The sequence below is a fragment of the Hyperolius riggenbachi genome, chromosome 8, assembly GCF_040937935.1.
Source record: "Hyperolius riggenbachi isolate aHypRig1 chromosome 8, aHypRig1.pri, whole genome shotgun sequence".
NCBI classification, from domain to species: Eukaryota; Metazoa; Chordata; class Amphibia; order Anura; family Hyperoliidae; genus Hyperolius; species Hyperolius riggenbachi.
Genome location: NC_090653.1, coordinates 250,308,505 through 250,333,158, shown reverse-complemented (window position 1 = coordinate 250,333,158; position 24,654 = coordinate 250,308,505). Strand labels below are relative to the sequence as shown.

At 41.8% G+C, this 24,654-nt stretch overlaps 18 non-coding genes across 18 annotated transcripts; all 18 read left to right on the top strand.

Annotated features, from left to right (window-relative positions):
- Positions 1–528: 528 nt before the first annotated feature.
- Positions 529–614, top strand: TRNAR-UCU (transfer RNA arginine (anticodon UCU)). Its single transcript is given in 2 exon segments — positions 529–565; positions 579–614. It is a non-coding gene; the product is annotated as a tRNA-Arg (tRNA).
- Positions 615–1,503: 889 nt separating this feature from the next.
- TRNAR-UCU (transfer RNA arginine (anticodon UCU)) lies at positions 1,504–1,589 on the top strand. The gene is given in 2 exon segments: positions 1,504–1,540; positions 1,554–1,589. It is a non-coding gene; the product is annotated as a tRNA-Arg (tRNA).
- An 895-nt stretch (positions 1,590–2,484) lies between these two features.
- On the top strand, positions 2,485–2,570 carry TRNAR-UCU (transfer RNA arginine (anticodon UCU)). Its single transcript is given in 2 exon segments — positions 2,485–2,521; positions 2,535–2,570. It is a non-coding gene; the product is annotated as a tRNA-Arg (tRNA).
- An 895-nt stretch (positions 2,571–3,465) lies between these two features.
- On the top strand, positions 3,466–3,551 carry TRNAR-UCU (transfer RNA arginine (anticodon UCU)). The gene is given in 2 exon segments: positions 3,466–3,502; positions 3,516–3,551. It is a non-coding gene; the product is annotated as a tRNA-Arg (tRNA).
- An 895-nt stretch (positions 3,552–4,446) lies between these two features.
- On the top strand, positions 4,447–4,532 carry TRNAR-UCU (transfer RNA arginine (anticodon UCU)). Its single transcript is given in 2 exon segments — positions 4,447–4,483; positions 4,497–4,532. It is a non-coding gene; the product is annotated as a tRNA-Arg (tRNA).
- An 895-nt stretch (positions 4,533–5,427) lies between these two features.
- Positions 5,428–5,513, top strand: TRNAR-UCU (transfer RNA arginine (anticodon UCU)). Its single transcript is given in 2 exon segments — positions 5,428–5,464; positions 5,478–5,513. It is a non-coding gene; the product is annotated as a tRNA-Arg (tRNA).
- An 895-nt stretch (positions 5,514–6,408) lies between these two features.
- Positions 6,409–6,494, top strand: TRNAR-UCU (transfer RNA arginine (anticodon UCU)). Its single transcript is given in 2 exon segments — positions 6,409–6,445; positions 6,459–6,494. It is a non-coding gene; the product is annotated as a tRNA-Arg (tRNA).
- Positions 6,495–7,389: 895 nt separating this feature from the next.
- On the top strand, positions 7,390–7,475 carry TRNAR-UCU (transfer RNA arginine (anticodon UCU)). Its single transcript is given in 2 exon segments — positions 7,390–7,426; positions 7,440–7,475. It is a non-coding gene; the product is annotated as a tRNA-Arg (tRNA).
- Positions 7,476–8,369: 894 nt separating this feature from the next.
- Positions 8,370–8,455, top strand: TRNAR-UCU (transfer RNA arginine (anticodon UCU)). The gene is given in 2 exon segments: positions 8,370–8,406; positions 8,420–8,455. It is a non-coding gene; the product is annotated as a tRNA-Arg (tRNA).
- Positions 8,456–9,350: 895 nt separating this feature from the next.
- Positions 9,351–9,436, top strand: TRNAR-UCU (transfer RNA arginine (anticodon UCU)). Its single transcript is given in 2 exon segments — positions 9,351–9,387; positions 9,401–9,436. It is a non-coding gene; the product is annotated as a tRNA-Arg (tRNA).
- Positions 9,437–10,331: 895 nt separating this feature from the next.
- Positions 10,332–10,417, top strand: TRNAR-UCU (transfer RNA arginine (anticodon UCU)). Its single transcript is given in 2 exon segments — positions 10,332–10,368; positions 10,382–10,417. It is a non-coding gene; the product is annotated as a tRNA-Arg (tRNA).
- An 895-nt stretch (positions 10,418–11,312) lies between these two features.
- On the top strand, positions 11,313–11,398 carry TRNAR-UCU (transfer RNA arginine (anticodon UCU)). Its single transcript is given in 2 exon segments — positions 11,313–11,349; positions 11,363–11,398. It is a non-coding gene; the product is annotated as a tRNA-Arg (tRNA).
- An 895-nt stretch (positions 11,399–12,293) lies between these two features.
- Positions 12,294–12,379, top strand: TRNAR-UCU (transfer RNA arginine (anticodon UCU)). The gene is given in 2 exon segments: positions 12,294–12,330; positions 12,344–12,379. It is a non-coding gene; the product is annotated as a tRNA-Arg (tRNA).
- An 895-nt stretch (positions 12,380–13,274) lies between these two features.
- Positions 13,275–13,360, top strand: TRNAR-UCU (transfer RNA arginine (anticodon UCU)). The gene is given in 2 exon segments: positions 13,275–13,311; positions 13,325–13,360. It is a non-coding gene; the product is annotated as a tRNA-Arg (tRNA).
- An 895-nt stretch (positions 13,361–14,255) lies between these two features.
- On the top strand, positions 14,256–14,341 carry TRNAR-UCU (transfer RNA arginine (anticodon UCU)). The gene is given in 2 exon segments: positions 14,256–14,292; positions 14,306–14,341. It is a non-coding gene; the product is annotated as a tRNA-Arg (tRNA).
- An 895-nt stretch (positions 14,342–15,236) lies between these two features.
- On the top strand, positions 15,237–15,322 carry TRNAR-UCU (transfer RNA arginine (anticodon UCU)). Its single transcript is given in 2 exon segments — positions 15,237–15,273; positions 15,287–15,322. It is a non-coding gene; the product is annotated as a tRNA-Arg (tRNA).
- A 1,874-nt stretch (positions 15,323–17,196) lies between these two features.
- TRNAR-UCU (transfer RNA arginine (anticodon UCU)) lies at positions 17,197–17,282 on the top strand. Its single transcript is given in 2 exon segments — positions 17,197–17,233; positions 17,247–17,282. It is a non-coding gene; the product is annotated as a tRNA-Arg (tRNA).
- A 1,874-nt stretch (positions 17,283–19,156) lies between these two features.
- Positions 19,157–19,242, top strand: TRNAR-UCU (transfer RNA arginine (anticodon UCU)). Its single transcript is given in 2 exon segments — positions 19,157–19,193; positions 19,207–19,242. It is a non-coding gene; the product is annotated as a tRNA-Arg (tRNA).
- Positions 19,243–24,654: the final 5,412 nt, after the last annotated feature.

The following is a 24,654-nucleotide window of genomic DNA, read 5'->3' as shown; positions in this document are numbered from 1 at the left end:
TCTCCAGATGTAGTATGCAAAGCAAGCTGCATGAGCATTGTTGTGCAGCACAAAGGATATCACCTTGGACGTGCAAACAAATTCACATTTTGAAATGTGGAGCGTCTCAGTTCCTGAAGCATTCATGATGGTTTTTTTTTTAATGAGTGGCACCAATTTCATTAAATGAAACAAAAGAAGTGGATTTGAGAGGTCAGATGTTGGTAAGTACAACCATCTCTGCTGCTGAGTATTGAAAGTTTAGCAGGTTACAGGTAGTAGATTCAGAAAGTTTTTGATTTTTCTTAGAAATCTAGAAGACGGGTTGTGATGATAGCTTGTTATGTAATGAAACAGGTGTTTGATGAGAGTGAGATGGGACTGCTGAAATAATCCAGAGTAACATTTGGGAGATAGCCAGATGCTGTACTCTTTCTTCTTATATAACAAAAAGGTAGCCTGCATACATCCTGAAATGCCACGAACAAATGGGTAAAAGCAGATATTTTTTATTTGAAGGTGCCTGGCAAAAACAGTCAGTGCAAGCTTGGCTCTGTGGTGCAATGGATAGCGCATTGGACTTCTAGTGAAATGTAGGCATTCAAAGGTTGTGGGTTCGAGTCCCACCAGAGTCGCATTTTAAACTGGAAACCGAAGCCGTGTTACCTAAAAGATGCTGAAAGTGCACCGAAGATGGCCCTCAAAAGTCCATCCCTAGAAACTTGTCTGCTGCAACACAGACTAAGCTCTTCATGGAAAGGAGTAAACAGTTCACCAGCACAGTTTGTAACCACCTCATCAACTAATGACACACAATTAATCAACTAAGAGAATGAAAGCGTGCCAAGTCTTGCCTTCCATAACCAACAAACTTGGTTTTCGCTAATGATAAATCTAGCTTTGTTCCTAAATTTAAACAACAAGCCGCCCTTGAGATTCCATAGGGACATCATTGAAGAATATCCCATCAAGGGCTTCATTCCTAAAATGTATATCTTCTCCAGATGTAGTATGCAAAGCAAGCTGCACGAGCATTGTTGTGCAGCACAAAGGATATCACCTTGGACGTGCAAACAAATTCACATTTTGAAATGTGGAGCGTCTCAGTTCCTGAAGCATTCATGATGGGTTTTTTTTAATGAGTGGCACCAATTTCATTAAATGAAACAAAAGAAGTGCATTTGAGAGGTCAGATGTTGGTAAGTACAACCATCTCTGCTGCTGAGTATTGAAAGTTTAGCAGGTTACAGGTAGTAGACTCAGAAAGTTTTTGATTTTTCTTAGAAATCTAGAAGACAGGTTGTGATGATAGCTTGTTATGTAATGAAACAGGTGTTTGATGAGAGTGAGATGGGACTGCTGAAATAATCCAGAGTAACATTTGGGAGATAGCCAGATGCTGTACTCTTTCTTCTTATATAACAAAAAGGTAGCCTGCATACATCCTGAAATGCCACGAACAAATGGGTAAAAGCAGATATTTTTCATTTGAAGGTGCCTGCCAAAAACAGTCAGTGCAAGCTCGGCTCTGTGGCGCAATGGATAGCGCATTGGACTTCTAGTGAAATGTAGGCATTCAAAGGTTGTGGGTTCGAGTCCCACCGGAGTTGCATTTTAAACTGGAAACCGAAGCCGTGTTACCTAAAAGATGCTGAAAGTGCACCGAAGATGGCCCTCAAAAGTCCATCCCTGGAAACTTGTCTGCTGCAACACAGACTAAGCTCTTCATGGAAAGGAGTAAACAGTTCACCTTCACCAGCACAGTTTGTAACCACCTCATCAACTAATGACACATAATTAATCAACTAAGAGAATGAAAGCGTGCCAAGTCTTGCCTTCCATAACCAACAAACTTGGTTTTCGCTAATGATAAATCTAGCTTTGTTCCTAAATTTAAACAACAAGCCGCCCTTGAGATTCCATAGGGACATCATTGAAGAATATCCCATCAAGGGCTTCATTCCTAAAATGTATATCTTCTCCAGATGTAGTATGCAAAGCAAGCTGCACGAGCATTGTTGTGCAGCACAAAGGATATCACCTTGGACGTGCAAACAAATTCACATTTTGAAATGTGGAGCGTCTCAGTTCCTGAAGCATTCATGATGGGTTTTTTTTAATGAGTGGCACCAATTTCATTAAATGAAACAAAAGAAGTGGATTTGAGAGGTCAGATGTTGGTAAGTACAACCATCTCTGCTGCTGAGTATTGAAAGTTTAGCAGGTTACAGGTAGTAGATTCAGAAAGTTTTTGATTTTTCTTGGAAATCTAGAAGACAGGTTGTGATGATAGCTTGTTATGTAATGAAACAGGTGTTTGATGAGAGTGAGATGAGACTGCTGAAATAATCCAGAGTAACATTTGGGAGATAGCCAGATGCTGTACTCTTTCTTCTTATATAACAAAAAGGTAGCCTGCATACATCCTGAAATGCCACGAACAAATGGGTAAAAGCAGATATTTTTCATTTGAAGGTGCCTGGCAAAAACAACTAGTGCAAGCTCGGCTCTGTGGCGCAATGGATAGCGCATTGGACTTCTAGTGAAATGTAGGCATTCAAAGGCTGTAGGTTCGAGTCCCACCAGAGTCGCATTTTAAACTGGAAACCGAAGCCGTGTTACCTAAAAGATGCTGAAAGTGCACCGAAGATGGCCCTCAAAAGTCCATCCCTGGAAACTTGTCTGCTGCAACACAGACAAAGCTCTTCATGGAAAGGAGTAAACAGTTCACCTTCACCAGCACAGTTTGTAACCACCTCACCAACTAATGATACACAATTAATCAACTAAGAGAATGAAAGCGTGCCAAGTCTTGCCTTCCATAACCAACAAACTTGGTTTTCGCTAATGATAAATCTAGCTTTGTTCCTAAATTTAAACAACAAGCCGCCCTTGAGATTCCATAGGGACATCATTGAAGAATATCCCATCAAGGGCTTCATTCCTAAAATGTATATCTTCTCCAGATGTAGTATGCAAAGCAAGCTGCACGAGCATTGTTGTGCAGCACAAAGAATATCACCTTGGACGTGCAAACAAATTCACATTTTGAAATGTGGAGCGTCTCAGTTCCTGAAGCATTCATGATGGGTATTTTTTAATGAGTGGCACCAATTTCATTAAATGAAACAAAAGAAGTGGATTTGAGAGGTCAGATGTTGGTAAGTACAACCATCTCTGCTGCTGAGTATTGAAAGTTTAGCAGGTTACAGGTAGTAGACTCAGAAAGTTTTTGATTTTTCTTAGAAATCTAGAAGACGGGTTGTGATGATAGCTTGTTATGTAATGAAACAGGTGTTTGATGAGAGTGAGATGGGACTGCTGAAATAATCCAGAGTAACATTTGGGAGATAGCCAGATGCTGTACTCTTTCTTCTTATATAACAAAAAGGTAGCCTGCATACATCCTGAAATGCCACGAACAAATGGGTTAAAGCAGATATTTTTCATTTGAAGGTGCCTGGCAAAAACAACTAGTGCAAGCTCGGCTCTGTGGCGCAATGGATAGCGCTTTGGACTTCTAGTGAAATGTAGGCATTCAAAGGTTGTGGGTTCAAGTCCCACCAGAGTCACATTTTAAACTGGAAACCGAAGCCGTGTTACCTAAAAGATGCTGAAAGTGCACCGAAGATGGCCCTCAAAAGTCCATCCCTGGAAACTTGTCTGCTGCAACACAGACTAAGCTCTTCATGGAAAGGAGTAAACAGTTCACCTTCACCAGCACAGTTTGTAACCACCTCATCAACTAATGACACATAATTAATCAACTAAGAGAATGAAAGCGTGCCAAGTCTTGCCTTCCATAACCAACAAACTTGGTTTTCGCTAATGATAAATCTAGCTTTGTTCCTAAATTTAAACAACAAGCCGCCCTTGAGATTCCATAGGGACATCATTAAAGAATATCCCATCAAGGGCTTCATTCCTAAAATGTATATCTTCTCCAGATGTAGTATGCAAAGCAAGCTGCACGAGCATTGTTGTGCAGCACAAAGGATATCACCTTGGACGTGCAAACAAATTCACATTTTAAAATGTGGAGCGTCTCAGTTCCTGAAGCATTCATGATGTTTTTTTTTTAATGAGTGGCACCAATTTCATTAAATGAAACAAAAGAAGTGGATTTAAGAGGTCAGATGTTGGTAAGTACAACCATCTCTGCTGCTGAGTATTGAAAGTTTAGCAGGTTACAGGTAGTAGACTCAGAAAGTTTTTGATTTTTCTTAGAAATCTAGAAGACAGGTTGTGATGATAGCTTGTTATGTAATGAAACAGGTGTTTGATGAGAGTGAGATGGGACTGCTGAAATAATCCAGAGTAACATTTGGGAGATAGCCAGATGCTGTACTCTTTCTTCTTATATAACAAAAAGGTAGCCTGCATACATCCTGAAATGCCACAAACAAATGGGTAAAAGCAGATATTTTTCATTTGAAGGTGCCTGGCAAAAACAGTCAGTGCAAGCTCGGCTCTGTGGCGCAATGGATAGCGCATTGGACTTCTAGTGAAATGTAGGCATTCAAAGGCTGTGGGTTTGAGTCCCACCAGAGTCGCATTTTAAACTGGAAACCGAAGCCGTGTTACCTAAAAGATGCTGAAAGTGCACCGAAGATGGCCCTCAAAAGTCCATCCCTGGAAACTTGTCTGCTGCAACACAGACAAAGCTCTTCATGGAAAGGAGTAAACAGTTTACCTTCACCAGCACAGTTTGTAACCACCTCACCAACTAATGACACACAATTAATCAACTAAGAGAATGAAAGCGTGCCAAGTCTTGCCTTCCATAACCAACAAACTTGGTTTTCGCTAATGATAAATCTAGCTTTGTTCCTAAATTTAAACAACAAGCCGCCCTTGAGATTCCATAGGGACATCATTGAAGAATATCCCATCAAGGGCTTCATTCCTAAAATGTATATCTTCTCCAGATGTAGTATGCAAAGCAAGCTGCACGAGCATTGTTGTGCAGCACAAAGAATATCACCTTGGACGTGCAAACAAATTCACATTTTGAAATGTGGAGCGTCTCAGTTCCTGAAGCATTCATGATGGGTATTTTTTAATGAGTGGCACCAATTTCATTAAATGAAACAAAAGAAGTGGATTTGAGAGGTCAGATGTTGGTAAGTACAACCATCTCTGCTGCTGAGTATTGAAAGTTTAGCAGGTTACAGGTAGTAGACTCAGAAAGTTTTTGATTTTTCTTAGAAATCTAGAAGACGGGTTGTGATGATAGCTTGTTATGTAATGAAACAGGTGTTTGATGAGAGTGAGATGGGACTGCTGAAATAATCCAGAGTAACATTTGGGAGATAGCCAGATGCTGTACTCTTTCTTCTTATATAACAAAAAGGTAGCCTGCATACATCCTGAAATGCCACGAACAAATGGGTTAAAGCAGATATTTTTCATTTGAAGGTGCCTGGCAAAAACAACTAGTGCAAGCTCGGCTCTGTGGCGCAATGGATAGCGCATTGGACTTCTAGTGAAATGTAGGCATTCAAAGGTTGTGGGTTCAAGTCCCACCAGAGTCGCATTTTAAACTGGAAACCGAAGCCGTGTTACCTAAAAGATGCTGAAAGTGCACCGAAGATGGCCCTCAAAAGTCCATCCCTGGAAACTTGTCTGCTGCAACACAGACTAAGCTCTTCATGGAAAGGAGTAAACAGTTCACCTTCACCAGCACAGTTTGTAACCACCTCATCAACTAATGACCCACAATTAATCAACTAAGAGAATGAGAGCGTGCCAAGTGTTGCCATCCATAACCAACAAACTTGGTTTTCGCTAATGATAAATCTAGCTTTGTTCCTAAATTTAAACAACAAGCCGCCCTTGAGATTTCATAGGGACATCATTGAAGAATATCCCATCAAGGGCTTCATTCCTAAAATGTATATCTTCTCCAGATGTAGTATGCAAAGCAAGCTGCACGAGCATTGTTGTGCAGCACAAAGAATATCACCTTGGACGTGCAAACAAATTCACATTTTGAAATGTGGAGCGTCTCAGTTCCTGAAGCATTCATGATGGGTATTTTTTAATGAGTGGCACCAATTTCATTAAATGAAACAAAAGAAGTGGATTTGAGAGGTCAGATGTTGGTAAGTACAACCATCTCTGCTGCTGAGTATTGAAAGTTTAGCAGGTTACAGGTAGTAGACTCAGAAAGTTTTTGATTTTTCTTAGAAATCTAGAAGACGGGTTGTGATGATAGCTTGTTATGTAATGAAACAGGTGTTTGATGAGAGTGAGATGGGACTGCTGAAATAATCCAGAGTAACATTTGGGAGATAGCCAGATGCTGTACTCTTTCTTCTTATATAACAAAAAGGTAGCCTGCATACATCCTGAAATGCCACGAACAAATGGGTTAAAGCAGATATTTTTCATTTGAAGGTGCCTGGCAAAAACAACTAGTGCAAGCTCGGCTCTGTGGCGCAATGGATAGCGCATTGGACTTCTAGTGAAATGTAGGCATTCAAAGGTTGTGGGTTCAAGTCCCACCAGAGTTGCATTTTAAACTGGAAACCGAAGCCGTGTTACCTAAAAGATGCTGAAAGTGCACCGAAGATGGCCCTCAAAAGTCCATCCCTGGAAACTTGTCTGCTGCAACACAGACTAAGCTCTTCATGGAAAGGAGTAAACAGTTCACCTTCACCAGCACAGTTTGTAACCACCTCATCAACTAATGACCCACAATTAATCAACTAAGAGAATGAGAGCGTGCCAAGTGTTGCCATCCATAACCAACAAACTTGGTTTTCGCTAATGATAAATCTAGCTTTGTTCCTAAATTTAAACAACAAGCCACCCTTGAGATTTCATAGGGACATCATTGAAGAATATCCCATCAAGGGCTTCATTCCTAAAATGTATATCTTCTCCAGATGTAGTATGCAAAGCAAGCTGCACGAGCATTGTTGTGCAGCACAAAGAATATCACCTTGGACGTGCAAACAAATTCACATTTTGAAATGTGGAGCGTCTCAGTTCCTGAAGCATTCATGATGGGTATTTTTTAATGAGTGGCACCAATTTCATTAAATGAAACAAAAGAAGTGGATTTGAGAGGTCAGATGTTGGTAAGTACAACCATCTCTGCTGCTGAGTATTGAAAGTTTAGCAGGTTACAGGTAGTAGACTCAGAAAGTTTTTGATTTTTCTTAGAAATCTAGAAGACGGGTTGTGATGATAGCTTGTTATATAATGAAACAGGTGTTTGATGAGAGTGAGATGGGACTGCTGAAATAATCCAGAGTAACATTTGGGAGATAGCCAGATGCTGTACTCTTTCTTCTTATATAACAAAAAGGTAGCCTGCATACATCCTGAAATGCCACGAACAAATGGGTTAAAGCAGATATTTTTCATTTGAAGGTGCCTGGCAAAAACAGCTAGTGCAAGCTCGGCTCTGTGGCGCAATGGATAGCGCATTGGACTTCTAGTGAAATGTAGGCATTCAAAGGTTGTGGGTTCAAGTCCCACCAGAGTCGCATTTTAAACTGGAAACCGAAGCCGTGTTACCTAAAAGATGCTGAAAGTGCACCGAAGATGGCCCTCAAAAGTCCATCCCTGGAAACTTGTCTGCTGCAACACAGACTAAGCTCTTCATGGAAAGGAGTAAACAGTTCACCTTCACCAGCACAGTTTGTAACCACCTCATCAACTAATGACCCACAATTAATCAACTAAGAGAATGAGAGCGTGCCAAGTGTTGCCATCCATAACCAACAAACTTGGTTTTCGCTAATGATAAATCTAGCTTTGTTCCTAAATTTAAACAACAAGCCACCCTTGAGATTTCATAGGGACATCATTGAAGAATATCCCATCAAGGGCTTCATTCCTAAAATGTATATCTTCTCCAGATGTAGTATGCAAAGCAAGCTGCATGAGCATTGTTGTGCAGCACAAAGGATATCACCTTGGACGTGCAAACAAATTCACATTTTGAAATGTGGAGCGTCTCAGTTCTTGAAGCATTCATGATGGGTTTTTTTAATGAGTGGCACCAATTTCATTAAATGAAACAAAAGAAGTGGATTTGAGAGGTCAGATGTTGGTAAGTACAACCATCTCTGCTGCTGAGTATTGAAAGTTTAGCAGGTTACAGGTAGTAGATTCAGAAAGTTTTTGATTTTTCTTAGAAATCTAGAAGACGGGTTGTGATGATAGCTTGTTATGTAATGAAAAAGGTGTTTGATGAGAGTGAGATGGGACTGCTGAAATAATCCAGAGTAACATTTGGGAGATAGCCAGATGCTGTACTCTTTCTTCTTATATAACAAAAAGGTAGCCTGCATACATCCTGAAATGCCACGAACAAATGGGTAAAAGCAGATATTTTTCATTTGAAGGTGCCTGGCAAAAACAGTCAGTGCAAGCTCGGCTCTGTGGCGCAATGGATAGCGCATTGGACTTCTAGTGAAATGTAGGCATTCAAAGGTTGTGGGTTCGAGTCCCACCAGAGTCGCATTTTAAACTGGAAACCGAAGCCGTGTTACCTAAAAGATGCTGAAAGTGCACCGAAGATGGCCCTCAAAAGTCCATCCCTGGAAACTTGTCTGCTGCAACACAGACTAAGCTCTTCATGGAAAGGAGTAAACAGTTCACCTTCACCAGCACAGTTTGTAACCACCTCATCAACTAATGACACACAATTAATCAACTAAGAGAATGAAAGCGTGCCAAGTCTTGCCTTCCATAACCAACAAACTTGGTTTTCACTAATGATAAATCTAGCTTTGTTCCTAAATTTAAACAACAAGCCGCCCTTGAGATTCTATAGGGACATCATTTAAGAATATCCCATCAAGGGCTTCATTCCTAAAATGTATATCTTCTCCAGATGTAGTATGCAAAGCAAGCTGCACGAGCATTGTTGTGCAGCACAAAGGATATCACCTTGGACGTGCAAACAAATTCACATTTTGAAATGTGGAGCGTCTCAGTTCCTGAAGCATTCATGGTGGGTTTTTTTTAATGAGTGGCACCAATTTCATTAAATGAAACAAAAGAAGTGGATTTGAGAGGTCAGATGTTGGTAAGTACAACCATCTCTGCTGCTGAGTATTGAAAGTTTAGCAGGTTACAGGTAGTAGACTCAGAAAGTTTTTGATTTTTCTTAGAAATCTAGAAGACGGGTTGTGATGATAGCTTGTTATGTAATGAAACAGGTGTTTGATGAGAGTGAGATGGGACTGCTGAAATAATCCAGAGTAACATTTGGGAGATAGCCAGATGCTGTACTCTTTCTTCTTATATAACAAAAAGGTAGCCTGCATACATCCTGAAATGCCACGAACAAATGGGTAAAAGCAGATATTTTTCATTTGAAGGTGCCTGGCAAAAACAGTCAGTGCAAGCTTGGCTCTGTGGCGCAATGGATAGCGCATTGGACTTCTAGTGAAATGTAGGCATTCAAAGGTTGTGGGTTCGAGTCCCACCAGAGTCGCATTTTAAACTGGAAACCGAAGCCGTGTTACCTAAAAGATGCTGAAAGTGCACCGAAGATGGCCCTCAAAAGTCCATCCCTGGAAACTTGTCTGCTGCAACACAGACTAAGCTCTTCATGGAAAGGAGTAAACAGTTCACCTTCACCAGCACAGTTTGTAACCACCTCATCAACTAATGACACATAATTAATCAACTAAGAGAATAAAAGCGTGCCAAGTCTTGCCTTCCATAACCAACAAACTTGGTTTTCGCTAATGATAAATCTAGCTTTGTTCCTAAATTTAAACAACAAGCCGCCCTTGAGATTCCATAGGGACATCATTGAAGAATATCCCATCAAGGGCTTCATTCCTAAAATGTATATCTTCTCCAGATGTAGTATGCAAAGCAAGCTGCACGAGCATTGTTGTGCAGCACAAAGGATATCACCTTGGACGTGCAAACAAATTCACATTTTAAAATGTGGAACGTCTCAGTTCCTGAAGCATTCATGATGGGTTTTTTTTAATGAGTGGCACCAATTTCATTAAATGAAACAAAAGAAGTGGATTTGAGAGGTCAGATGTTGGTAAGTACAACCATCTCTGCTGCTGAGTATTGAAAGTTTAGCAGGTTACAGGTAGTAGACTCAGAAAGTTTTTGACTTTTCTTGGAAATCTAGAAGACAGGTTGTGATGATAGCTTGTTATGTAATGAAAAAGGTGTTTGATGAGAGTGAGATGGGACTGCTGAAATAATCCAGAGTAACATTTGGGAGATAGCCAGATGCTGTACTCTTTCTTCTTATATAACAAAAAGGTAGCCTGCATACATCCTGAAATGCCACGAACAAATGGGTAAAAGCAGATATTTTTCATTTGAAAGTGCCTGGCAAAAACAACTAGTGCAAGCTCGGCTCTGTGGCGCAATGGATAGCGCATTGGACTTCTAGTGAAATGTAGGCATTCAAAGGTTGTGGGTTCAAGTCCCACCAGAGTCGCATTTTAAACTGGAAACCGAAGCCGTGTTACCAAAAAGATGCTGAAAGTGCACCGAAGATGACCCTCAAAAGTCCATCCCTGGAAACTTGTCTGCTGCAACACAGACTAAGCTCTTCATGGAAAGGAGTAAACAGTTCACCTTCACCAGCACAGTTTGTAACCACCTCATCAACTAATGACCCACAATTAATCAACTAAGAGAATGAGAGCGTGCCAAGTGTTGCCATCCATAACCAACAAACTTGGTTTTCGCTAATGATAAATCTAGCTTTGTTCCTAAATTTAAACAACAAGCCACCCTTGAGATTTCATAGGGACATCATTGAAGAATATCCCATCAAGGGCTTCATTCCTAAAATGTATATCTTCTCCAGATGTAGTATGCAAAGCAAGCTGCATGAGCATTGTTGTGCAGCACAAAGGATATCACCTTGGACGTGCAAACAAATTCACATTTTGAAATGTGGAGCGTCTCAGTTCCTGAAGCATTCATGATGGGTTTTTTTTAATGAGTGGCACCAATTTCATTAAATGAAACAAAAGAAGTGGATTTGAGAGGTCAGATGTTGGTAAGTACAACCATCTCTGCTGCTGAGTATTGAAAGTTTAGCAGGTTACAGGTAGTAGATTCAGAAAGTTTTTGATTTTTCTTAGAAATCTAGAAGACGGGTTGTGATGATAGCTTGTTATGTAATGAAAAAGGTGTTTGATGAGAGTGAGATGGGACTGCTGAAATAATCCAGAGTAACATTTGGGAGATAGCCAGATGCTGTACTCTTTCTTCTTATATAACAAAAAGGTAGCCTGCATACATCCTGAAATGCCACGAACAAATGGGTTAAAGCAGATATTTTTCATTTGAAGGTGCCTGGCAAAAACAACGAATGCAAGCTCGGCTCTGTGGTGCAATGGATAGCGCATTGGACTTCTAGTGACATGTAGGCATTCAAAGGTTGTGGGTTCAAGTCCCACCAGAGTTGCATTTTAAACTGGAAACCGAAGCCGTGTTACCTAAAAGATGCTGAAAGTGCACCGAAGATGGCCCTCAAAAGTCCATCCCTGGAAACTTGTCTGCTGCAACACAGACTAAGCTCTTCATGGAAAGGAGTAAACAGTTCACCTTCACCAGCACAGTTTGTAACCACCTCATCAACTAATGACACACAATTAATCAACTAAGAGAATGAAAGCGTGCCAAGTCTTGCCTTCCATAACCAACAAACTTGGTTTTCAGTAATGATAAATCTAGCTTTGTTCCTAAATTTAAACAACAAGCCGCCCTTCAGATTCCATAGGGACATCATTTAAGAATATCCCATCAAGGGCTTCATTCCTAAAATGTATATCTTCTCCAGATGTAGTATGCAAAGCAAGCTGCACGAGCATTGTTGTGCAGCACAAAGGATATCACCTTGGACGTGCAAACAAATTCACATTTTGAAATGTGGAGCGTCTCAGTTCCTGAAGCATTCATGGTGGGTTTTTTTTAATGAGTGGCACCAATTTCATTAAATGAAACAAAAGAAGTGGATTTGGGAGGTCAGATGTTGGTAAGTACAACCATCTCTGCTGCTGAGTATTGAAAGTTTAGCAGGTTACAGGTAGTAGACTCAGAAAGTTTTTGATTTTTCGTAGAAATCTAGAAGACGGGTTGTGATGATAGCTTGTTATGTAATGAAACAGGTGTTTGATGAGAGTGAGATGGGACTGCTGAAATAATCCAGAGTAACATTTGGGAGATAGCCAGATGCTGTACTCTTTCTTCTTGTATAACAAAAAGGTAGCCTGCATACATCCTGAAATGCCACGAACAAATGGGTAAAAGCAGATATTTTTCATTTGAAGGTGCCTGGCAAAAACAGTCAGTGCAAGCTCGGCTCTGTGGCGCAATGGATAGCGCATTGGACTTCTAGTAAAATGTAGGCATTCAAAGGTTGTGGGTTCGAGTCCCTCCAGAGTCACATTTTAAACTGGAAACCGAAGCCGTGTTACCTAAAAGATGCTGAAAGTGCACCGAAGATGGCCCTCAAAAGTCCATCCCTGGAAACTTGTCTGCTGCAACACAGACTAAGCTCTTCATGGAAAGGAGTAAACAGTTCACCTTCACCAGCACAGTTTGTAACCACCTCATCAACTAATGACACACAATTAATCAACTAAGAGAATGAAAGCGTGCCAAGTCTTGCCTTCCATAACCAACAAACTTGGTTTTCACTAATGATAAATCTAGCTTTGTTCCTAAATTTAAACAACAAGCCGCCCTTGAGATTCCATAGGGACATCATTTAAGAATATCACATCAAGGGCTTCATTCCTAAAATGTATATCTTCTCCAGATGTAGTATGCAAAGCAAGCTGCATGAGCATTGTTGTGCAGCATAAAGGATATCACCTTGGACGTGCAAACAAATTCACATTTTGAAATGTGGAGCGTCTCAGTTCCTGAAGCATTCATGATGGGTATTTTTTAATGAGTGGCACCAATTTCATTAAATGAAACAAAAGAAGTGGATTTGAGAGGTCAGACGTTGGTAAGTAGAACCATCTCTGCTGCTGAGTATTGAAAGTTTAGCAGGTTACAGGTAGTAGACTCAGAAAGTTTTTGATTTTTCGTAGAAATCTAGAAGACGGGTTGTGATGATAGCTTGTTATGTAATGAAACAGGTGTTTGATGAGAGTGAGATGGGACTGCTGAAATAATCCAGAGTAACATTTGGGAGATAGCCAGATGCTGTACTCTTTCTTCTTGTATAACAAAAAGGTAGCCTGCATACATCCTGAAATGCCACGAACAAATGGGTAAAAGCAGATATTTTTCATTTAAAGGTGCCTGGCAAAAACAGTCAGGGGAAGCTCGGCTCTGTGGCGCAATGGATAGCGCATTGGACTTCTAGTAAAATGTAGGCATTCAAAGGTTGTGGGTTAGAGTCCCACCAGAGTCACATTTTAAACTGGAAACCGAAGCCGTGTTACCTAAAAGATGCTGAAAGTGCACCGAAGATGGCCCTCAAAAGTCCATCCCTGGAAACTTGTCTGCTGCAACCCAGGCTAAGCTCTTCATGGAAAGGAGTAAACAGTTCACCTTCACCAGCACAGTTTGTAACCACCTCATCAACTAATGACACACAATTAATCAACTAAGAGAATGAAAGCGTGCCAAGTCTTGCCTTCCATAACCAACAAACTTGGTTTTCGCTAATGATAAATCTAGCTTTGTTCCTAAATTTAAACAACAAGCCGCCCTTGAGATTCCATAGGGACATCATTGAAGAATATCCCATCAAGGGCTTCATTCCTAAAATGTATATCTTCTCCAGATGTAGTATGCAAAGCAAGCTGCATGAGCATTGTTGTGCAGCACAAAGGATATCACCTTGGACGTGCAAACAAATTCACATTTTGAAATGTGGAGCGTCTCAGTTCCTGAAGCATTCATGATGGGTTTTTTTTAATGAGTGGCACCAATTTCATTAAATGAAACAAAAGAAGTGGATTTGAGAGGTCAGATGTTGGTAAGTACAACCATCTCTGCTGCTGAGTATTGAAAGTTTAGCAGGTTACAGGTAGTAGACTCAGAAAGTTTTTGATTTTTCTTAGAAATCTAGAAGACGGGTTGTGATGATAGCTTGTTATGTAATGAAACAGGTGTTTGATGAGAGTGAGATGGGACTGCTGAAATAATCCAGAGTAACATTTGGGAGATAGCCAGATGCTGTACTCTTTCTTCTTATATAACAAAAAGGTAGCCTGCATACATCCTTAAATGCCACGAACAAATGGGTTAAAGCAGATATTTTTCATTTGAAGGTGCCTAGCAAAAACAGTCAGTGCAAGCTCGGCTCTGTGGCGCAATGGATAGTGCATTGGACTTCTAGTAAAATGTAGGCATTCAAAGGTTGTGGGTTCGAGTCCCACCAGAGTCACATTTTAAACTGGAAACCGAAGCCGTGTTACCTAAAAGATGCTGAAAGTGCACCGAAGATGGCCCTCAAAAGTCCATCCCTGGAAACTTGTCTGCTGCAACACAGACTAAGCTCTTCATGGAAAGGAGTAAACAGTTCACCTTCACCAGCACAGTTTGTAACCACCTCATCAACTGATGACACACAATTAATCAACTAAGAGAATGAAAGCGTGCCAAGTCTTGCCTTCCATAACCAACAAACTTGGTTTTCACTAATGATAAATCTAGCTTTGTTCCTAAATTTAAACAACAAGCCGCCCTTGAGATTCCATAGGGACATCATTTAAGAATATCACATCAAGGGCTTCATTCCTAAAATGTATATCTTCTCCAGATGTAGTATGCAAAGCAAGCTGCATGAGCATTGTTGTGCAGCATAAAGGATATCACCTTGGACGTGCAAACAAATTCACATTTTGAAATGTGGAGCGTCTCAGTTCCTGAAGCATTCATGATGGGTATTTTTTAATGAGTGGCACCAATTTCATTAAATGAAACAAAAGAAGTGGATTTGAGAGGTCAGATGTTGGTAAGTAGAACCATCTCTGCGGCTGAGTATTGAAAGTTTAGCAGGTTACAGGTAGTAGACTCAGAAAGTTTTTGATTTTTCGTAGAAATCTAGAAGACGGGTTGTGATGATAGCTTGTTATGTAATGAAACAGGTGTTTGATGAGAGTGAGATGGGACTGCTGAAATAATCCAGAGTAACATTTGGGAGATAGCCAGATGCTGTACTCTTTCTTCTTGTATAACAAAAAGGTAGCCTGCATACATCCTGAAATGCCACGAACAAATGGGTAAAAGCAGATATTTTTCATTTAAAGGTGCCTGGCAAAAACAGTCAGTGGAAGCTCGGCTCTGTGGCGCAATGGATAGCGCATTGGACTTCTAGTAAAATGTAGGCATTCAAAGGTTGTGGGTTAGAGTCCCACCAGAGTCACATTTTAAACTGGAAACCGAAGCCGTGTTACCTAAAAGATGCTGAAAGTGCACCGAAGATGGCCCTCAAAAGTCCATCCCTGGAAACTTGTCTGCTGCAACACAGGCTAAGCTCTTCATGGAAAGGAGTAAACAGTTCACCTTCACCAGCACAGTTTGTAACCACCTCATCAACTAATGACACACAATTAATCAACTAAGAGAATGAAAGCGTGCCAAGTCTTGCCTTCCATAACCAACAAACTTGGTTTTCGCTAATGATAAATCTAGCTTTGTTCCTAAATTTAAACAACAAGCCGCCCTTGAGATTCCATAGGGACATCATTGAAGAATATCCCATCAAGGGCTTCATTCCTAAAATGTATATCTTCTCCAGATGTAGTATGCAAAGCAAGCTGCATGAGCATTGTTGTGCAGCACAAAGGATATCACCTTGGACGTGCAAACAAATTCACATTTTGAAATGTGGAGCGTCTCAGTTCCTGAAGCATTCATGATGGGTTTTTTTTAATGAGTGGCACCAATTTCATTAAATGAAACAAAAGAAGTGGATTTGAGAGGTCAGATGTTGGTAAGTACAACCATCTCTGCTGCTGAGTATTGAAAGTTTAGCAGGTTACAGGTAGTAGACTCAGAAAGTTTTTGATTTTTCTTAGAAATCTAGAAGACGGGTTGTGATGATAGCTTGTTATGTAATGAAACAGGTGTTTGATGAGAGTGAGATGGGACTGCTGAAATAATCCAGAGTAACATTTGGGAGATAGCCAGATGCTGTACTCTTTCTTCTTATATAACAAAAAGGTAGCCTGCATACATCCTTAAATGCCACGAACAAATGGGTTAAAGCAGATATTTTTCATTTGAAGGTGCCTAGCAAAAACAGTCAGTGCAAGCTCTGCTCTGTGGCGCAATGGATAGTGCATTGGACTTCTAGTAAAATGTAGGCATTCAAAGGTTGTGGGTTCGAGTCCCACCAGAGTTACATTTTAAACTGGAAACCGAAGCCGTGTTACCTAAAAGATGCTGAAAGTGCACCGAAGATGGCCCTCAAAAGTCCATCCCTGGAAACTTGTCTGCTGCAACACAGACTAAGCTCTTCATGGAAAGGAGTAAACAGTTCACCTTCACCAGCACAGTTTGTAACCACCTCATCAACTAATGACACACAATTAATCAACTAAGAGAATGAAAGCGTGCCAAGTCTTGCCTTCCATAACCAACAAACTTGGTTTTCAGTAATGATATCTAGCTTTGTTCCTAAATTTAAACAACAAGCCGCCCTTCAGATTCCATAGGGACATCATTTAAGAATATCCCATCAAGGGCTTCATTCCTAAAATGTATATCTTCTCCAGATGTAGTATGCAAAGCAAGCTGCACGAGCATTGTTGTGCAGCACAAAGGATATCACCTTGGACGTGCAAACAAATTCACATTTTAAAATGTGGAGCGTCTCAGTTCCTGAAGCATTCATGGTGGGTTTTTTTTAATGAGTGGCACCAATTTCATTAAATGAAACAAAAGAAGTGGATTTGAGAGGTCAGATGTTGGTAAGTACAACCATCTCTGCTGCTGAGTATTGAAAGTTTAGCAGGTTACAGGTAGTAGACTCAGAAAGTTTTTGATTTTTCGTAGAAATCTAGAAGACGGGTTGTGATGATAGCTTGTTATGTAATGAAACAGGTGTTTGATGAGAGTGAGATGGGACTGCTGAAATAATCCAGAGTAACATTTGGGAGATAGCCAGATGCTGTACTCTTTCTTCTTGTATAACAAAAAGGTAGCCTGCATACATCCTGAAATGCCACGAACAAATGGGTAAAAGCAGATATTTTTCATTTGAAGGTGCCTGGCAAAAACAGTCAGTGCAAGCTCGGCTCTGTGGCGCAATGGATAGCGCATTGGACTTCTAGTAAAATGTAGGCATTCAAAGGTTGTGGGTTCGAGTCCCACCAGAGTCACATTTTAAACTGGAAACCGAAGCCGTGTTACCTAAAAGATGCTGAAAGTGCACCGAAGATGGCCCTCAAAAGTCCATCCCTGGAAACTTGTCTGCTGCAACACAGACTAAGCTCTTCATGGAAAGGAGTAAACAGTTCACCTTCACCAGCACAGTTTGTAACCACCTCATCAACTAATGACACACAATTAATCAACTAAGAGAATGAAAGCGTGCCAAGTCTTGCCTTCCATAACCAACAAACTTGGTTTTCACTAATGATAAATCTAGCTTTGTTCCTAAATTTAAACAACAAGCCGCCCTTGAGATTCCATAGGGACATCATTGAAGAATATCCCATCAAGGGCTTCATTCCTAAAATGTATATCTTCTCCAGATGTAGTATGCAAAGCAAGCTGCATGAGCATTGTTGTGCAGCACAAAGGATATCACCTTGGACGTGCAAACAAATTCACATTTTGAAATGTGGAGCGTCTCAGTTCCTGAAGCATTCATGATGGGTTTTTTTTAATGAGTGGCACCAATTTCATTAAATGAAACAAAAGAAGTGGATTTGAGAGGTCAGATGTTGGTAAGTACAACCATCTCTGCTGCTGAGTATTGAAAGTTTAGCAGGTTACAGGTAGTAGACTCAGAAAGTTTTTGATTTTTCTTAGAAATCTAGAAGACGGGTTGTGATGATAGCTTGTTATGTAATGAAACAGGTGTTTGATGAGAGTGAGATGGGACTGCTGAAATAATCCAGAGTAACATTTGGGAGATAGCCAGATGCTGTACTCTTTCTTCTTATATAACAAAAAGGTAGCCTGCATACATCCTTAAATGCCACGAACAAATGGGTTAAAGCAGATATTTTTCATTTGAAGGTGCCTAGCAAAAACAGTCAGTGCAAGCTCTGCTCTGTGGCGCAATGGATAGTGCATTGGACTTCTAGTAAAATGTAGGCATTCAAAGGTTGTGGGTTCGAGTCCCACCAGAGTTACATTTTAAACTGGAAACCGAAGCCGTGTTACCTAAAAGATGCTGAAAGTGCACCGAAGATGGCCCTCAAAAGTCCATCCCTGGAAACTTGTCTGCTGCAACACAGACTAAGCTCTTCATGGAAAGGAGTAAACAGTTCACCTTCACCAGCACAGTTTGTAACCACCTCATCAACTAATGACACACAATTAATCAACTAAGAGAATGAAAGCGTGCCAAGTCTTGCCTTCCATAACCAACAAACTTGGTTTTCAGTAATGATATCTAGCTTTGTTCCTAAATTTAAACAACAAGCCGCCCTTCAGATTCCATAGGGACATCATTTAAGAATATCCCATCAAGGGCTTCATTCCTAAAATGTATATCTTCTCCAGATGTAGTATGCAAAGCAAGCTGCACGAGCATTGTTGTGCAGCACAAAGGATATCACCTTGGACGTGCAAACAAATTCACATTTTAAAATGTGGAGCGTCTCAGTTCCTGAAGCATTCATGGTGGGTTTTTTTTAATGAGTGGCACCAATTTCATTAAATGAAACAAAAGAAGTGGATTTGAGAGGTCAGATGTTGGTAAGTACAACCATCTCTGCTGCTGAGTATTGAAAGTTTAGCAGGTTACAGGTAGTAGACTCAGAAAGTTTTTGATTTTTCGTAGAAATCTAGAAGACGGGTTGTGATGATAGCTTGTTATGTAATGAAACAGGTGTTTGATGAGAGTGAGATGGGACTGCTGAAATAATCCAGAGTAACATTTGGGAGATAGCCAGATGCTGTACTCTTTCTTCTTGTATAACAAAAAGGTAGCCTGCATACATCCTGAAATGCCACGAACAAATGGGTAAAAGCAGATATTTTTCATTTGAAGGTGCCTGGCAAAAACAGTCAGTGCAAGCTCGGCTCTGTGGCGCAATGGATAGCGCATTGGACTTCTAGTAAAATGTAGGCATTCAAAGGTTGTGGGTTCGAGTCCCACCAGAGTCACATTTTAAACTGGAAACCGAAGCCGTGTTACCTAAAAGATGCTGAAAGTGCACCGAAGATGGCCCTCAAAAGTCCATCCCTGGAAACTTGTCTGCTGCAACACAGACTAAGCTCTTCATGGAAAGGAGTAAACAGTTCACCTTCACCAGCACAGTTTGTAACCACCTCATCAACTAATGACACACAATTAATCAACTAAGAGAATGAAAGCGTGCCAAGTCTTGCCTTCCATAACCAACAAACTTGGTTTTCACTAATGATAAATCTAGCTTTGTTCCTAAATTTAAACAACAAGCCGCCCTTGAGATTCCATAGGGACATCATTTAAAAATATCACATCAAGGGCTTCATTCCTAAAATGTATATCTTCTCCAGATGTAGTATGCAAAGCAAGCTGCATGAGCATTGTTGTGCAGCATAAAGGATATCACCTTGGACGTGCAAACAAATTCACATTTTGAAATGTGGAGCGTCTCAGTTCCTGAAGCATTCATGATGGGTTTTTTTTAATGAGTGGCACCAATTTCATTAAATGAAACAAAAGAAGTGGATTTGAGAGGTCAGATGTTGGTAAGTACAACCATCTCTGCTGCTGAGTATTGAAAGTTTAGCAGGTTACAGGTAGTAGACTCAGAAAGTTTTTGATTTTTCTTAGAAATCTAGAAGACGGGTTGTGATGATAGCTTGTTATGTAATGAAAACGGAAAATTGTATACTTACCTTCCGTAATTTTCCTTTCCTGGATCAAACGATGGCGGCATACCTACGGGTATTGGCTCCGCCCCCAACCCTGATAGGACAGTCCACTATAAAAGCTTTGAACCCCCCCCCCCTCCAGCCATTCTGGTGAAAATCAGTCCTCGAATGGACAAGAGGGAGGGAATCGTATGCCGCCATCGTTTGATCCAGGAAAGGAAAATTACGGAAGGTAAGTATACAATTTTCCGTTTTCCTGTATCAAACATGGCGGCATACCTACGGGATATAACAAATCACACATGAGGGAGGGAATTTATGCAAAACACAAATTTTATTTTACACTGCAAGAACTGCTCTCCCAAACTCAACAGGAGTCAATGAGGAAGGATCAACATGATAATGATTCATGAATGTATGAATTGAAGACCAACTGGCCGCTTTACATATAGCTTCAACCGACACTTTTGAAAAACATGCCCAGGAGGCAGACATGCCTCTGGTAGAGTGCGCATGTACCTCAGATGGAACAGGCAAACCTCTCAAGGCATAGCATTTTTTGATGACTTTAACCAACCATGCAGAAATAGTTCTAGCTGACACATTCTTTCCCTTTCTAGGACCTGTATAGTTTATAAACAGATGGTCAGAATCTCTGAATGTAGCTGACGCATGTAAGTAAGCCCTGATACATTGGCCAACGTCCAAGGGATGACATGAACCTTCAGAAAGAAAATTAGGCAGGACTAATTCCTGATTCACATGAAATGAGGAGGATACCTTTGGGACAAAATGTAACACTGGCCCGATGACTACTCTATCTGGAAAAAATTCTAACAGATTGCCTGAACACCCTAGGGCTTGAATATCTGATACCCTTTTTCCTGAGGCAATGGCTGTTAAAAAGACTGTTTTTAAAGATAGATTTTCCAGAGAGACTTCTTCCAGTGGATAGAAAGGAGGTGATGATAAGACTTCCAGTACTATTGACAGATCCCATTTTGGAAAGAACGGCTTCCTTGGGGGCCGCATCTTGAAGACTGCCTGAATGAATTGCACTACCAGAGGATGCGTTGCCCAACGATCTCCTGTCAATGCAGACAGGGCTGAAATCTGAACCTTCAATGCCGATACACTCAATCCTTTTTCTACTCCTGACTGCAGGAAGTCTAAAACGTGCTGTACTGCTGGTGATAAGAGAGGGATTCCTTTCTCTGAGGCAAAGGCTGCAAATTTCTGCCAGATTCTGTAGTAGGTGGAATTAGTAGATGCTTTTCTAGCCTTCAGGAGTGTATCCACTACTCCGCTTGAACATCCCAGGTCTATATACCTTTTCCTTTCAGTTTCCAAGCAGTTAAACTGAGCATGTTCACTCCTGGATGCAGAAGCTTCCCTTGTGACAGAAGATTGTGGGATACTGGCAGTCTCATTGGTTCCTCCATGCTCATTAGCATCGCTAGGGCGAACCAGGGCCTCCTGGGCCAGTATGGCAGAATAGCAATGATCATGCACGATTCTCTGTAAAGCCTTTGGAGGAACCTGGGAATCAGAGGAAAGGGAGGAAACGCATAGCCCAGTGTGAAATTCCACTGCTGTATCAGGCAGTCCACACCCTCTGACGCAGGATGATGATAGCGTGAGAAGAACCTCTCCACTTTCCTGTTCTGATATGATGCCCACAGATCCAGCTGTGGCCTGCCCCATTTTGCAGAGATCTGCAGGAATACTTCCGTGTCTAGAGACCATTCGTGGGGATCCGCGAAGTGCCTGCTTAGGTGGTCCGCCAGAACATTCTTCTCCCCTGGAAGGTAAGTGGCTGTCAGATTGGCTAGATTCTTCTGTGCCCATGACATCAATCGACCTGTTTCCAGCAGTAGGGAGTAGCTTCTTGTTCCCCCCTGCCTCCTGATGTGAGCAACTGCCGTCACGTTGTCGATTTGTAATAGTACTGACTTGCCGTAAATCTGGTGATGAAAGGCTTTTAATGCTAAAAAGGCTGCCCTGAGCTCTAGCAGATTTGAGGGTACTCCAGCTTGTCTTGTACTCCATTTGCTCTGGCACCACCTGCCTTGGCAATGTGCTCCCCAACCTGTCCCACTTGCATCCGTTGTAATCACTATCGGGATGTCCGGCTGTATCTGTAGACAGTTTCTCAGGTTTTCCTCCTTGATCCACCATTGAAGTGAATTCCTTACTTCGAGGGGTAATCGCATCCTCTGGATCAGGGACACCTTGTTCCACCTGCTCAGGAAGAAGCACTGAAACGTTCTCAGATGCCAATGCGCCCATTTCACCATTGGGATAGTGGAGGATAACATTCCCAGCAGGCTCAGGCATTCTTTTGCTAACAAATGAGAGACCGCTAGGGCCTTGCCCACCTTCTGCTGAATCGATACCACCTTCTGGTCCGGTAAACAGACCTGATTCCTGAGGGTTAAGAATCTTGCACCAAGAAATATCATATCCTGAGAAGAATAAGCTGGCTCTTCTTGAAGTTGATTATCCAGCCTAGACTTTGCAGGAATGATAGCAGCAGAGCCTGATGCTGGGATAATACCTCCTGGTCCCGGTGTAGTAGCAGAATGTCATCCAGATAGTGGTATATCTTTAGACCTCGTAACCTCAGGTATGCAACTGCTGGTAGAAGGATCTTCGTAAAGGTCCTTGGTGCTGTTGATAGACCGAAAGGCAGACATCTGAACTGGTAATGGCGCCCTTCCACGCAAAACCTGAGATATTTCTGATAGTCCTTCTTTATGGGAATGTGCAGGTAGGCGTCTGAAAGATCTATGGTGGACATCCAGTCTGCCACCGCCACCATCGGGGTAATGGACTGCAGGGACTCCATCTTGAAGTGCCTTACTTTTATGAAGTTGTTTAAAAACTTTAAGTCTAGCACCGGCCTCCAACCTCCGGATGCCTTTGGGACTAAGAAAAGAGGAGAATAGATTCCGGAAAAGCACTCCCTGGCTGGCACCGGAGTTATTGCTTTTTCCCTCAATAGAGACTGAACATACTGTCTTAGGGAAGCTGCCTTGCTCCTGCCCAGAGGAATCTTTGTTGACACAAATCTGTTTTGTGGAGGTCTTCTGCTGAATCGCCAGAAATGACCCTGTCTTAGGGTCTTTATCACCCAGGGGTCTTCGATTCTTCCCACCCAAGACTTCCAAAAGAGCTGTAACCTGGCTCCCACTGGATGGTCCTGAGTGGACAACCCGTCAAAACCGCTTCTGGCTTTGCTGAGGATCTGAAGAGACTTTAGCCTTGCTGTTCTTCAAGAAAGATGACTGGGTACCTCTCCAGCCCTTTCCGAACTGCTTTCCCGGTCTATAAAACCTTGCCTGCTGGTATCTATAGTTAAAATTTCTCCTGGACGCTTGCTGTCTGGGAGCCCTCTGCTTTCTATCTTGCGGGATCAATCCCGACTTCCCCCCTGTCACTTTAGATATGGCAGAGTCCATTTGAGGCCCGAACAAATGGGTTCCGTCAAACGGGATCCTGCACCAGTTGGATTTTGAAGCTTGATCCGCTGACCATGGCTTTAACCACAAAGCCCTCTTAGCAGTGATATTCCATAGCATTGCTCTTGCTGATGACCTAATCACGTCAATTGCTGCTTCTCCCATGAAGTCTCCAGTCAGTTTCAGCTCATCCAGGGCCTTGATTATTTCCTGCTTATCTGTGTCATTATTTAATGCCGTTTCAATGTTGTCGACCAAAACTTTTGTAGCTTTCACCAAGGAAGTTAGTGCCACTGCCGGTCTACAGGCTGCTCCTGCTGCTAGGAAAGCCTTCTTCAAATCTGTATCCATCTTTCTTTCTAGCGGGTCTTTAAAAGCTATGGCATTTTCCATCGGCAGGGTGACATGCTTTGCCAGTCTCATAATTGAAGCGTCCACTATTGGAGCTGAGTCAAGCAAACTCAAATCTTCCTGCTTCAGTGGATACAGTTTCATAAATCTGTTATTTAAGGATGGCTTCTGTTCAACCTTGCTCCATTCACTTAGCACCACTTCCTTTATCACCTTCATTAAGGGGAAAACTTGGGGCTTCTGATCTAAGTGTGGATAGTACTTGTCAGGTTCTTGCGAAGTACCTTCCTCCTCTTGCCAGTCTATAGCTGACTTGATAGCTGTCAGGAAGGCTGGGACTAGAGAAAAGTCAAATCCCACTGGTGGTGCATCCGCCTGGGGAGTAGTATCAGCCCCTGAAGCCTGGAAGGCTGTTGAGGTTCCCGGCTGCTGAGCCATATTCTGAAAGGTCTCCTGCACAGCCTGTTGTATGAATTCTAATACCTGTTGATTGTCTGATTCCTTTTCACGGCCCAGCTCCCAGAAACATGACTCACATACCCTCTTGTCTGGCAGGGCTGGCCTAGTACAGGACCAACATTGATCCTGTATTGGCCTTTGAAAAGGAGTAACTGGGTCGGAATCAGGGGAAATAGACCAAACCCTGCGAGACCCCCTTGGGGCCTTGTTCACATAATAGTCCCTTTCAGAATAATGTCTATATGATGGGTAATAAGATGGGGAACGTCTCCTCCTTTCCTGCCTACGGGCGGATCTGGATCTGGACCTTCTAGATTGACGCCTGGGTGAACGTCTTCTAGATGAGTCTCTGTGCCGCCTGCTCGGGCTTCTGCTCCGAGACCGGCTCCTATGATCCCTTGAAGACCTCCTTCTTGATGCAGACTTGCTGCCTTTTCCCCTCGAT